Here is a 14,935-nt window from a genome sequence, read left to right on the forward strand (position 1 = left end):
CAGTAAGCATTTTCAGAATTGAAATTTTTACAAGAATCGACTCCTGATGGTGACTCAATGTTGTTGCTAGCAAATCGCGCAACCAGTTATCAAAACTCAACTCGCCGATATAAGAGAACGGTGTTGAGCGTCCTCAGCTACAGTGTGCAGATACAGTGAGGGAAAAAAGTATTTGATCCCCTGCTGATTTTGTACGCGCTTGCCCACTGACAAAGAAATTATCAGTCTATAATTTTAATGGTAGGTTTATTTGAACAGTGAGAGAGACAGAATAATCAACAAAAAAATCAGAAAAAATGCATGTAAAAAATGTTATAAATTGATTTGCATTTTTATGAGGGAAATAAGTATTTAGTCAATCAGAAAGATTTTTTCAGGTGTCTTTTTGTACAGGAACGAGGAGATTAGAGCACACTTAAAGGGAGTGTCTAATTCAGTTTGTTACTGTAGGTAAAAGACACCTGTCACAGAAGCAATCAATAATCAGATTCCAAACTCTCCACCATGGCCAAGACCAAAGAGCTTCCAAGGATGTCAGGGACAAGATTGTAGACGACACAAGGCTGGAATGGGCTACAAGACCATCGCCAAGCAGTTGGTGAGAAGGTGACAACAGTTGGTGCAATCATTTGCAAATGGAAGAAACACAAAAGAACTGTCAATCTGCCTCGGCCTGGGGCTCCATGCAAGATCTCACCTCGTGGAGTTGCAATGATCATGAGAACGGTGAGGAATCAGCCCAGAACTACACAGGAGGATCTTGTCAATGATCTCAAGGCAGCTGGGACCATAGCTCACTAAGAAAACAATTGGTAACACACTACGCCGTGAAGGACTGAAATCTGCAGCGCCCGCAAGTGTCCCCCTGCTCAAGAAGGCATATATACAGGGCCGTCTGAAGTTTGCCAATGAACATCTGAATGATTTAGAGGAGGACTGGGTGAAAGTGTTGTGGTTAGATGAGTTCAAAATCGAGCTCTTTTGGCATCAACCAACCCGTGTTTGGAGGAGGAGGAATGCGTATGACTAAGCATAACACCATCCCCACCGGCCAAACATGGAGGTGTAAACATTATGCTTTTGGGGGTGGTTTTAGCTAAGGGACAGGACAACTTCACCCATCAAAGGGACGATGGAGAGGCCATGTAGTCAAATGGGTGAGAACCCCCCCTCCCTCAGCCAGGGCATTAAAAATGGGTGGGATGGGTATTCAGCGATGACAATGACCCAAAACACACGGCCAAGGAAAAAGAGGGTAAGAAGAAGCACATTAAGGTCTGGAGTGGCCTAGCCAGTCTCCAGACCTTAATCCCATAGAAAATCTGTGGAGGGAGCTGAAGGTTCGAAGTTGCCAAACGTCAGCCTCAAAACCTTAATTGACTTGGAGAAGATCTGCTAAGAGGAGTGGGATAAAATCCCCCCTGAGATGTGTGGCAAACCTGGTGGACAACTATAGAAACCCCAACAAGGGTTTTGCCACCAAGTACTAAGTATGTTTTGCAGAGGGTAAATATTTCCCCATTAAAATGCAAATAATTTAAAATTTTTGAGTGATTGATATGGTGTGATTTGTCTCTCACTGTTCAAATAAACCTACATTAAAATTATAGATGATCATGTTTGTGTGGGCAAACGTGCAAAATCAGCAGGGGGATCAAATATTTTTTTCTCACTGTATATGTTATATATATATTCAGCTGCTAGTGACTGTAATTACTCATTTAAAACCAGGCTGTGCATACAGACAGCAATACTGTTATGCCTTGCCCTTTTTAGTTCCCAAAGACACCTTTAACAGACAGATAGGACAGAGCTGTGCTGTGCTGCACAGAGAGAAGGTAGAGAGGAGAGGAGAGGGAGAGGAGAGGAGAGGAGAGGGAGAGGAGAGGAGAGAGGAGGAGAGGAGAGGAGAGAGAGAGGAGGAGAGGAGAGGAGAGGGAGAGGAAGAGAGAAGGAGAGGAGGAGGAGTGAGAGAGAGACAATCTCATGTTGCCTTTGATGAGATAGGAAGTGACAGCGGAGTGTATAGATGGCACTGGGAGACAATTATAGGTTTAGAAATATCGACTGTAATGTAGGATTTAAAGAGTAGAATAATTCAAGATATGAACTTCAAAATACAAAACATCCCTTATTATGCATTTCGCATCATATGATCTAAAACGCAGCATATATGATGCAAAAATGCATAATAAGGGATGATTTGTATTTTGGAAAGTTACATATTTGGAAAAACTTGATTGTGACAAGCAAAACATTTTGGGATATATGTAGCAATGGAAATGAAACAAATACCAAAATAAGTGGGGTGGAGTTTTTTTAATTTAGAGGTTTGCTACAGCAGGAAAAAATTCTGAGCAACAGGATATTTAAATTATGTGGATTATAATTAATGAAATTTTGTAGGGGTTCATAATTTTTCAGGGAGGAAGAAATTTAAAAGTGGAAATTACAAACTTCAGAAGCCTTTTTTTAAACCTCAAATACACTACAAGTTGACATTTTCTGATTGATGAAAGTTCTGCAAAAGGGTGATCAAATTAAGATCCTGCATCTGTACCTGGCTCTCCAGTCTTCCTCCCATATACTACACACACACACACCTGTCGCACACACAACAGAAAACACACAGACACACGCACACACACACTTAACGCATGCACAAACACACATATTTACTGAAAATTCCAGAAAATTTACAACACTATACAAACACACACACACAAACAAACATACATACATACACACATGTACACACACACTGCACACACACCCCCTCCCTCTCCTCCCCGGAGGTGTTTTTTTTATCGACTCATGGTTCTGTCTGGAGATGTTCTCTGTCTCACCTCAATTCACTCAGCTGTGTAATGTGTATACTTTAATAGTGGCCTGGCAGCCGTTTCCCCTCTGTAACCCCAGCCCCAGCCGCATGACGATGACTCAACTTACCTAGCTTCCAACCCAGAGTAGCTTTTTTATCCATTAGACTAAGAACAGATGGTTTGGTGGTTGTGCTCTAAGCTGACACAAGCGCACAGCCCGGGACTGAACTCCTTCCTATGCAACTGGGTCTGGACTTCCCGAGGAGCGCTAGGTGGTGAATTAGGCAACATTACTTTCAACACTGATTCTCAACACGGGGCCCCACATCGTGCGTCCTCAGTCCTCTCCCTGTACTCCCCTGTATACCCACGAGCGAGACCGAGACACGACAGTAGTAGGCTGATTAACAACAACAGAGACGCTAGAGAGGAGGTAGGCACCTCGGATGGCGTGGGGCCAGGTAAACAACCTCACTCTCAATGTCAGTAAAACAAAGGAGCTGATGGTGGACTTCAGGAGGAACCAGGCTGGGCACGCCCCCATCCTCATCGATGGGACTGCCGGAGAGAGTCAGAAACCAGGTGTCGGCGTACTAACGCGAGGACTGAAATGGTAAAGCACAGGACACGGGGAAGAAGGAGACAGCGACCTCAACCTCATGATGCGAAGAAATGTGTGTCCCGAGGGCCCTCACATTACAGGAGACATCAAGAGCACACTGTGGGCATATAGCCTGGTAAACTCACCTCTGCGAGAAGGGCTTGGGTGCACATTGCCTGCCCTCCAGGAACCCACAACACCAGGAGTTGCAGGAAGGCCAGGAAGATCATCAGGGACCCCAGCCACCTGTGACATTGCCTCTCCCCGTTTCATATCACTAAGGAGCATAGTAAGACTGGCCAATAGCGCCTACTCCCAGACCATCAAGCTGCTGAATAGCCACCACTAGTCAGCTACTTGCTCCACCTGTCCTCCTTAGCCTTTGATGACACATCAGTCTCTCTGCACCCCCCTCCCCCCCTCCCCCCCCTCCCTCTCTTTTCCCCTCTCTCCCCCCCCCCTCCCCCCCCCCCCTTTCTCTCACCCCCCCCCCTCCCCCCCCCCTCCCCCCCCCGCCCCCCCCTCTCCCTCCCCCCCCCTCCCCCCCCCTTTCCTCACCTCCCCCTCCCCCCCTCCCCCCCCTCTCTCGTCTTCCCTCCTCCCCCCCCTCCCCCCTCCCCCCCCCCCCTCTCCCCCCCACTGTCTCTCTTCCCCCTCTGTCCCCTCTACCTTCCCCCCACCCCCCCCCGTCCTCTCTCTGCCTCTAAACCCAAGAACATTCCTCCTCTCAACCCAGATGGACCGATGAGTCAGCCTCTGACGCACTGATGCAGCCGTTCCTCAGCAGAACGACACATATAAATATTTAATGAATTACCATCATCACAGGATTTCTCCAAAAAATCCCTGGTGGTTTTCCCTGCTTAGTTCCTTTTTTTCCATCTCTGCCCATTTCTGAGCATCATCTTTCTCTGAATTTCAGGTTCACTGACCATCCGGGTTAGCCAAGGAAAGTGAATATTTGGTTAATCTAAGGTTTTGAGAGGGAGAAATGTTTGGTCCTGATATGGTGATGATATCTGTTTATGATTTATTTAGTGTAATTCCTCATGGACAGTGTAGACAAGTGAAGATAAAATCCAAGGATCAGTCAGATGTATGGTATTTAAATCTTATGTGTGTGTGTGTGTGTGTGGGTGTGTGTGTGTGGTGTGTGTGCTGGCACAATCAAGGCAAGTGCTAGGAATTCTGCCAAAACCCTGTGAAAGAGTACAGTGTAACAAATCCACCTAATACCACAGTCCATATTAAATTATGTTTGCACAAACAATTTACTCCTGAGTTTACCTAACACTAATTAGTTACAGGTTTGATGAAATCCTCTAAAAACAAAACTCAGTGCTGACTGCATGAACCAATGGGATCTGTTGCATAACTTTGAAATACCACACAAGAGCACGTATACCTTATAGAAATAATATATGGCGCTTGGCAGATGTTATCTAAGAAAACTATCATGCATACACATTTTTTGTATTGTGGCCACAGCAGGAATCGAACACACAACTTTGTTGCAAGCACCATGATACCGACTGAGCCACACATGGCAAGAAAAATGTGGTCATATAATTCAACAGTCTTATGTCACACATTGTAATATCACATAACAGAATAAGGAGGAATAAAAACAAATTCCTGGGTTTGACCCACATCAACAATGAATGACTGGAAATAGAATAGAGGATGTATATTTGGAAAGGTCACTGCTGTGTGTTATGCGGTGTGTGGTGTGTGGGGGGGTGTGCGTGTGCGTGTGTGTGTACTCTCTCTGTACTCTCTCTGTATGTGTGTTATGGTTATGCGAGCGTGACGAGCATGTGTTTGTGGGTGGTGGATGTTTGGTGTGTGTCATTCAAACAGGGATGTAATTTGTTGGGCCACAACAATACATACGTGCGCAGCTGAAGCAGGCTCTCCAGTCATGCATGGCCTGCTTCCTGCCTGTAGTGTCTCTTTAGCTTGGCTGGCTCGCCGCCCCGGTGCCACAGGGCGCTATTTACCACCACGACCAACGGAAACAATATTCACACAAACGGCCATGTCGATCTATGCTGCCTTAGCTGGATATTACTTGAGCTTTCTGTCAAATTCTTTGTAGGAGTTGAGAGGCATGGGAGAGGGTAACTGGAAAAAAAATATGCTGCTTTGCATTTCTAGCTAATCTGAATATTTTTGGGGTATTTATGAAGGAGCATGAACAGTTGAGCATGTTAGTTATATAGCCTATAGCCTATAGCACCATTCTCTTCTAACAGAAGGTATGTATTTGAGGGAGTGTTTTATAACACCTCATAGGAACGGTATGGAGTCAGTCAAGTATCCAGTCAGGGCCACATCGGGATCCCTGGCCCACTCCCCTTGTTGTGGCTGAATGTTGACCGACATGAGTCGCATACAATCCGCGCTGGCTATGTTAATTCCCCTCCTTCTTCCCCCTCCACATATGCTACATTGATCTGTGGTTAGTGGGAACGATTTAGTTGACCATCCTGCTGCCCAGTCGTTCCTACAGCTAACAATAAGAACATGAGAAGTTACGTTACACTGTTGCAAATGTTACAAGTTGTTGGACAGCCTGGACAGCTTAGACAGCTTGGCTTGCAATGCAAAGTGGCTGTTTTCACAGCTCTCACATATTCCCATAAACTCTGATGACCCACACATATTGTATTTAAAATTAAACTGCTCAAATTGCCATAAGCTTCTGTCTGTTGAGTGAAAGTGAAGGATCATTGGTAGGTCTATTTACTTGTTAACCATTGTTTTGTGTTGTTCGTGTTTCTTTTCAGTAATAAAGCTCGTGATTCGACTCCCCCTGTTCCTCATTCTGGTCAAACATTATAAAGCTAACATAATGAGTCCCCCCCTCCCCTCGCTCTCCCCCCCCCTCCTCTCTCTCTTCATCTGAGAGGGTATTCAGGAATAGAGGTCCTCACACAGTATTCTAATGTTGTTCAATGTGCTGATAAATGTGACCCAAACTGGTAACCCAAACATTGCTTGAGTCCCAAATGGAGCATTCCCTTTCATAGTGCACTACTTTTGGATTGGGGACCATAGGTTGGTCTGAAGTAGTGCTCTATAAGGGAATAGGGTGCCATGTGGGATAAATGAGGATAGGAAACTACCTGAATACCACGTGACACTTTCATTTGACAGATCAACATGACAGCAAAAAAATAATTGGAGTTGGTACATGCAGTACCAAATTCAAAGGTAGAAGGTAAATAGATGGCGTGAGCATTGATTGTAAATGAGTGACTGATACCTCTGCTGGACAACAACAGAAGCACAGGAGGAGTATGAGTAAAAAAAGGTTGTTTGGGCTGCATAATGGTTTAATAAAGATTGATTAGGATCATGTAGAGCTAAGTATATTTTTAACATTCATCCACCACTACCTTTAATCCTGGTTATGGAATGGGTGGAATTGGAAATAACTGGGTCTGATGTTATAATGTGGATTTGTAAATTATTTCTGCTGCCTTGTTATCACTGACACATAATGTCTCTAAGCTCTGGCAGTGTGGTGTGTAGAGGTGTGTAAAGTTGCATATCCTACTACAGAACCATGATATAGTATGTTTAGGGAGGTCATCCCAGCACCTGTGATCTTCCATTGGACTTTTCTCAATCCAACTGCTCCAGCTGTTGGTAAATATCAATCAATCATGTATCCCACAGCTAAGTGGGAGCAGGTGACAGGTTAAACAACCCCTATACACCACAGTGACAGTTGGGATTGGGAGAGGGGACAGATCAAGAGCAATGTGGAGCATAGTGATCGCCACCATCACTGTGTCTGTGTAATCCGGGGCAGGGATGAGAAATTCATCAGTGGTTTTTACAGTAATTCACAAATCTTTGATGTGCTGGCTACTTCTAGAGATAGTTAATGATTTAGCCCCTGTGAGGTTGTCCTTTACAGCTGCAATCTTGTGGCTCTGACAGAGACAATCCTTGTAGAGGATTATAAGGGGAGAAAGATGCAGTCTTTCAGGACCGGGCTCTTAATGTGGAAACAGATAAAAAGATGTATGGATATCAAATATGTTAAAGGACAAGCAGGAAAAGGTATGTGTTATTCCCTTTACACTGACGTTGCTTTCCCTCTACATACAAATGTGTTTGATTTTTTTTGGGCTTTCTGTATTGAAATCATTCAAAAATTTGTTGATGCAAATGAAGTGATTACAAACAGAAAAGGCATAGGGAAAATTAGAGTAATGTGTTGTTTCAGTAAGATTGATAGTAAAGAATTATTCGAAAAGTAAAGATATCCAAACATGATAGGGTAGTATATTACTTAGTAAAAAGTTTAAGTAGAAGTGAAGTTTACATACACTAGGGTGGAGTATTAAAACTTGTTTTTCAACCACTCCACAAATTTCTTTGTTAACAAACTATAGTTTTGGCAAGTCAGTAAGGAATTAATTGTGCATGACACAAGTACTTTTTCAACAATTGTACAGAAATTATTTACTTATAATTACTGTGTCGCAATTCCAGTGGGTCAGAAGTTTACATACACTAAGTTGACTGTGCCTTTAAACAGCTTGGAAAATTCCAGAAAATGATGTCATGGCTTTAGAAGCTTTGATAGGCTAATTGACATAATTTGAGTCAATTGGAGGTGTACCTGTGGGATGTATATCAACGCTACCTTCAAACTCAGTGCCTCTTTGCTTGACATCATGGGAAAATCAAAAGAAATCAGCCAAGACCTCAGAAAAAAAACTGTAGACATCCACAAGTCTGGTTCATCCTTGGGAGCAATTTTCAAACGCCTGAAGGTACCACGTTCATCTGTACAAACAATTGTACGCAAGTATAAACACCATGGGACCACACAGCCGTCCTACCGCTCAGGAATGAGACGGGTTCTGTCTCCTAGAGATTCAAGTACTTTGGTGCGAAAAGTGCAAATCAATCCCAGAACAACAGAAAAGGACCTTGTGAAGATGCTGGTGGAAACAGGGACGAAAGTATCTATATCCACAGTAAAACGAGTCCTAGATTGACATAACCTGAAAGGCCGCTCAGCAAGGAAGAAGCCACTGCTCCAAAACCGCCATAAAAAGCCAGACTACGGTTTGCAACTGCACATGGGGACGAAGATCGCACTTTTGGAGAAATGTCCTCTGGTCTGATGAAACAAAAACGTATTGTGGGGAAGCTTGTGGAAGGCTACCCAAACGCTTGACCCAAGTTAAACAATTTAAAGATAATGCTACCAAATACTAATTGAGTGTATGTAAACTTCTGACCCACTGGGAATGTGATGAAATAAATAAAAGCTGAAATAAATCATTCTCTCTACTATTATTCTGACATTTCACATTCTTACAATAAAGTGGTGATCCTAACTGACCTACGACAGGAATTTACTAGGAATAAAATGTCAGGAATTGTGAAAAACTGAGTTTAAATGTATTTGGCTAAGGTGTATGTAAACTTCCGACTTCAACTGTATATTTTATGGACTGTTACAATAATGTATATATTTTTATTGTCATTTAGCGGGGAATCGAACCCACAACCCTGGCGTTGCAAACGCCATGCTCTACCAACTGAGCTACACGGGACTATATACAGTGGGGAGAACAAGTATTTGATACACTGCCGATTTTGCAGGTTTTCCTACTTACAAAGCATGTAGAGGTCTGTATCATAGGTGCACTTCAACTGTGAGAGACGGAATCTGAAACAAAAATCCAGAAAAATCACATTGTATGATTTTTAAGTAATTAATTTGCATTTTATTGCATGACATAAGTATTTGATACATCAGAAAAGCAGAACTTAATATTTGGTACAGAAACCTATGTTTGCAATTACAGAGATCATACGTTTTCTGTAGGTCTTGACCAGGTTTGCACACACTGCAGCAGGGATTTTGGCCCACTCCTCCATACAGACCTTCTCCAGATCCTTCAGGTTTCGGGGCTGTCGCTGGGCAATACGGACTTTCAGCTCCCTCCAAAGATGTTCTATTGGGTTCAGGTCTGGAACCCCGGCTAGGCCACTCCAGGACCTTGAGAGCTTTCTACGGAGCCACTCCTTAGTTGCCCTGGCTGTGTGTTTCGGGGTCGTTGTCATGCTGGAAGACCCAGCCACGACCCATCTTCAACGATTTTACTGAGGGGAAGGAGGTTGTTGGCCAAGATCTCGCGATACATGGCCCCATCCATTCCTCCCCTCAATACGGTGCAGTCGCCTGTCCCCTTCGCAGAAAAGCATCCCCAAAGAATGATGTTTCCACCTCCATGCTTCACGGTTGGGATGGTGTTCTTGGGGTTGTACTCATCCTTCTTCTTCCTCCAAACACGGCGAGTGGAGTTTAGACCAAAAGCTTTATTTTTGTCTCATCAGACCACATGACCTTCTCCCATTCCTCCTCTGGATCATCCAGATGGTCATTGGCAAACTTCAGACGGGCCTGGACATGCGCTGGCTTGAGCAGGGGGACCTTGCTGCGCTGCAGGATTTTAATCCATGACGGGGCGTAATGTGTTACTAATGGTTTTCTTTGAGACTGTGGTCCCAGCTCTCTTCAGGTCATTGACCAGGTCCTGCCATGTAGTTCTGGGCTGATCCCTCACCTTCCTCATGATCATTGATGCCCCACGATGTGAGATCTTGCATGGAGCCACAGACCGAGGCTGATTGATCGTCATCTTGAACTTCTTCCATTTTCTAATAATTGCGCCAACAGTTGTTGCCTTCTCACCAAGCTGCTTGCCTATTGTCCTGTAGCCCATCCCATCCTTGTGCAGGTCTACAATTTTATCCCTGATGTCTGGTCTTGGCCATTGTGGAGAGGTTGGAGTCTGTTTGATTGAGTGTGTGGACAGGTGTCTTTTATACAGGTAACGAGTTCAAACAGGTGCAGTTAATACAGGTAATGAGTGGAGAACAGGAGAGCTTCTTAAAGAAAAACTAACAGGTCTGTGAGAGCCGGAATTCTTACTGGTTGGTAGGTGATCAAATACTTATGTCATGCAATAAAATGCAAATTAATTACTTAAAATCATACAATGTGATTTTCTGGATTTTTGTTTTAGATTCCATCTCTCACAGTTGAAGTGTACCTATGATAAAAATGACAGAACTCTACATGCTTTGTAAGTAGGAAAACCTGCGAAAATCGGCAGTGTATCAAATACTTGTTCTCCCCACCGTATACCAATTGCACACACTTACTTTGCATTAGGCATGTAACTAAATATGATCTATAATCTGTCCAGTCAGTCTTCTATAAGTATAGTGAACAAAAAATATAAACGCAACATGTAAAGTGTTGGTCCCATGTTTCATGAGCTGAAATAAAAGATCCCAGAAATGTTCCATTCACACAAAAAGCTTATTTATTTCAAATTTATTTCAAATTTGTTTACATCCCAGTTAGTGAGCATTTCTCCTTAGCCAAGATAATCCATCCACCTGACAAGTGTGGCATATCAAGAAGCTGTTTAAACAGCATGATCATTACACAGGTGCACCTTGTGCTGGGGACAATAAAAGGCCACTATAAAATGTGTAGTTTTGTCACACAACACAATGCCACAGATGTCTCAAGTTTTGAGGGAGCGTGAAATTGGCATGCTGACTGCAGGACTGTCCATCAGAGCTGTTGCCAGAGAATTTAATGTTAATTTCTCTACCATAAGCCGCCTCCCATGTTGTTTTAGAGAATTTGGCAGTATGTCCAACCGGCCTCACAACTGCAGACCAGGTGTAACCACGCCAGCCCAGGACCTCCATATCTGGCTTCTTCATCTGCAGGATGGTCTGAGACCAGCCACCCAGACAGCTGATGAAACTGTGGGTTTGCACAACCAAATAATTTCTGCAGAAACCGTCTCAGGGAAGCTCAATTGCGTGCTCGTCGTCCTCGCCAGGGTCTTGACCTGACTGTAGTTTGGCGTCGTAACCGACTTCAGTGGGCAAATGCTCTACTTCGATGGCCACTGGCACACTGGAGAAGTGTGCTCTTCATGGACGGATGAATCCCGATTTCAACTGTATTGCGTGTATGGCGTAGTGTGGGCAAGCGGTTTGCTGATGTCAACGTTGTGAACAGAGTGCCTCATGGTGGCGGTGGCGTATGGTATAGGCATGCATAAACTACGGACAACGTAAGGCATGCATAAGCCTGATCAACTCTATGCGAAGGAGGTGTCGCGCTGCATGAGGCAAACGTTGGTCACACCAGAAACTGACTTGTTTTCTGATCCACGCCCCTACCTTTTTTTAAAGGTATTTGTAACCAACAGATGCATATCTGTATTCCCAGTGATGTGAAATCCATAGATTATGTCCTAATGATTTTATTTCAATTGACTGATTTCCTTATATGAACTGTAACTCAGAAATTGTTGCATGTTGCGTTTATATTTTTGTTCAGTGTACAATTTGTGGGGCGCTGCAGACTAAAGATCTGTTATATTGAAATATCAGTACTTTGTTTCCAGTCACAGACTCAGGTCAGGTCTTGCTGGAAAGTAAACTAGGGGCCTGAATGAAACTCAAACCCCTACACAACTCTGTCTAAATTCTCTTTCATAGCAGACACCTGATCTACAGTCATTAGATTATGTATGCCACTGAGCAGACGCTATTATCTAAAGCAGTGTTTCCCAAACTCGGTCCTGGGTCCTGGTTATTTGAATCAGCTGTGTAGTACAGGGGCAAAAACCAAAACATGCACCCAGGGAGGGCCCTAGGACCGAGTTTGGGAAACCCTGATCTAAAGCAACTTACAGTTCAGTGAATACATACCTTTTAGTAGGCTATGTGTGTATTTGATACACCCAGGAATTGAACCCACAGCCTTGTGGATGCTAGCGCCATGCACTTGCCAACTGAGGTACACAGGACAACAGATAAGTAGAGGAGAAGCTAGCTATCCACAAGCATCCATCATGAAGTAACAATTTCTGTCTTTCACATGGTGATCAGGAAAAGGCTTATGTGGATAAACTGAGATGTCAGATTAATGTAGATGGATGATTGATTGAAGGATAGATAATCAAACTAGGTTAGGGATTGGGTTGGAATTACTATAATCTTTCTCACTGCAGTTCAACAGGTTAATATCTGATTAATCAACTAGGCTACATAAAGTGAAGATCATCTCACTCCCTCCACCCCAGTAGACACCTGCTGTCCTTAAATCACATAACCCACACACTCATGTTTCGAAGAAGGAAGTGTCGCCTTAGTCTCAGATGTTGCCCCAGTTTACAAGCAATCTCTTTAAAACCCCTCTCCTCTCCAGCCCCCTCTTCATCGGAGATGTGAATTATTGACAAGCTCCTCTCCTCTCTCTCTCTCTCTCTCTCTCTCTCTCTCTCTCTCTCTCTCTCTCTCTCTCTCTCTCTCTCTCTCTCTCTCTCTCTCTCTCTCTCTCTCTCCTGTCAACAGCAACAGCCCTGAACAATAGGGCCACCCGTCTGTCTGCCTTCTGAGGGCATCTGGTCCTCTCTGTACGTTTTCCACCTGCCTCAGACAGGTTATTGATATAACAACAGTGGGGTGAATAAAGACAGATCTGCTGCTCCTCACACAGGTAAGGCATTCATGTTTTCTCTTTATTTTATAATGGCGAAATTGCCATATTTGGTCAAAATGGATGCTTTGTTGTAGACCGTTGTGTCAGGGGTAGCCTACCATCTGAACGTTAAGGGCTAAATTGCTGAACTCCATTACTCCAGTTCAAAAATGACTACATAAATAGACTGTTGTTGCTAGTGTACTTACAGCCTTACTACACAGGTACAACAACTTTATGTAAAGTGTTACCACACTTTCTCTGTCTCTTTTTTCCAGGTATAAGGGCCAAAATGCAGTACCTCTTTCATCTCCTTCTGTTGATGGAGATTTACTCCAAGTCTCACAGCACCCCCGTGCGAGAAAGGCTGCGACTGTCGCGAGGAACTGAAACTCGCCACTTGCACTAACGCCCTCTTAACCCAACTGCCCAACCACATCCCTCCTTACACGGAACACCTGGACCTATCTATGAACCTCCTAACCTTTATTCCGGAGAGTTCCTTCCAAATGGAACGCAAACTGAGGGTTCTGCTTATAAACGACAACAACATTAGCGCTGTGGCTGATGGGGCCTTCACCCAGCTAGAGTTCCTTCAAAAGTTGGACCTGAGTTGGAACAGGTAGTGGAGAGTTTTTCCTGGCCACTGTGCTCTTGTTGCTGTTTTTCTCTTCGAGGTCTTGGCCGGGTTACTGTAAAGCACTTTGTGACAACTGTTCATGTCAAAAGGGTTTTATCAATTCAATTTGATGGATGGATGGAGAGATTCATTGATTGATTTATTGATTGATTAAACAGGATCTCGTCCCTGAGCGAGAGCTTCTCCCTGGGCCTGAATGCTCTGAGGGAGCTGCAGCTGAGCCACAACCACCTGCACACCCTGGACAGCAGGAGCTTCATGCACTTGGATGGCCTACAGAGGCTCAACCTTACCGGCAACGCCATCCATAACATCCAGGTGAGGTTGTTTTTACTTTTATTGAACAACATCTAATAAGGTGATACATGACTTATACAATTCTATTATTTTCTATTGTGTTCTATTTTGTTTTATTCTGTTGTGTTTTTATTTTATTATATTCTATTGTGTTCTATTCTATTCCGTCCAGGTGAGGTCCTTCGGCTCCATGTCCACCTTGCGGCAGCTCCACCTGGAAGCCAACCATCTCATCTCCTAAACAACGGGATGTTCTCCATGCTGAAGTCCCTGGAGGTCCTCAACCTGCAGGGGAACCAGATCAACAAGACCCAAGAGGGTGTCTTCACCCCCATGACCTCCCTGGCCCTGCTCAACCTGGCCCACAACCAGATGAGCACCATCTACTTCAAGACCTTCCTAAGCATCCACACCTATAGTACCCATATCCTGTTGGAAGGAAACCCCTGGAGCTGCAATTGTGACCTACAGAGAGTGTTCCATAAACTTAGAAGTGTTCAAAGACTGTTCTTGGATGATTACTATAATCTTAGCTGTAATGCTCCGACAGAACTAGCGAACTACAGGTTGATGGATGTGGATACGGAGCTGTGTATCGCCGAGATGGTTATTGTGCTGATTATCACGATCACCGTGGTGATAACAGTGTTGGTGGCCATCGTCATGGCGGAGAGGAAGAGAAAGAAGAAGAAGAAGAGGGGAAAACATTGGACCGGAGCAGGGCAACATGTCTGACTCAGATCACTAGGGATTGACTTCTTCTCGGCAACACAATCCTTTGATACACTTGTACAGTAATATAAGACAAATATCTCTCAGAGACAGTTATTGCCATATTTTAAAGGACATTTAGTAGGCTATTGTACAATTTCACCATGTATTTATTGTACACAAATGTATTTATCAATTACTCAATATGCACACTTTTTGCATTTGTAATAATACCAGAGTTTGTAGTGTTTTATTAGATACTTTGACATACAATATGAACAATACTACAGGTGTGAAACATGTTCAATTAA

At 43.8% G+C, this 14,935-nt stretch overlaps 1 pseudogene; it reads left to right on the plus strand.

The window, feature by feature from the left end:
* The first annotated feature begins 11,514 nt into the window (after positions 1 to 11,514).
* On the plus strand, positions 11,515 to 14,849 carry LOC123482581 (annotated as a pseudogene).
* Positions 14,850 to 14,935: the final 86 nt, after the last annotated feature.

The sequence above is a fragment of the Coregonus clupeaformis genome, chromosome 35 (genome assembly GCF_020615455.1).
Source record: "Coregonus clupeaformis isolate EN_2021a chromosome 35, ASM2061545v1, whole genome shotgun sequence".
Lineage (NCBI taxonomy): Eukaryota > Metazoa > Chordata > Actinopteri > Salmoniformes > Salmonidae > Coregonus > Coregonus clupeaformis.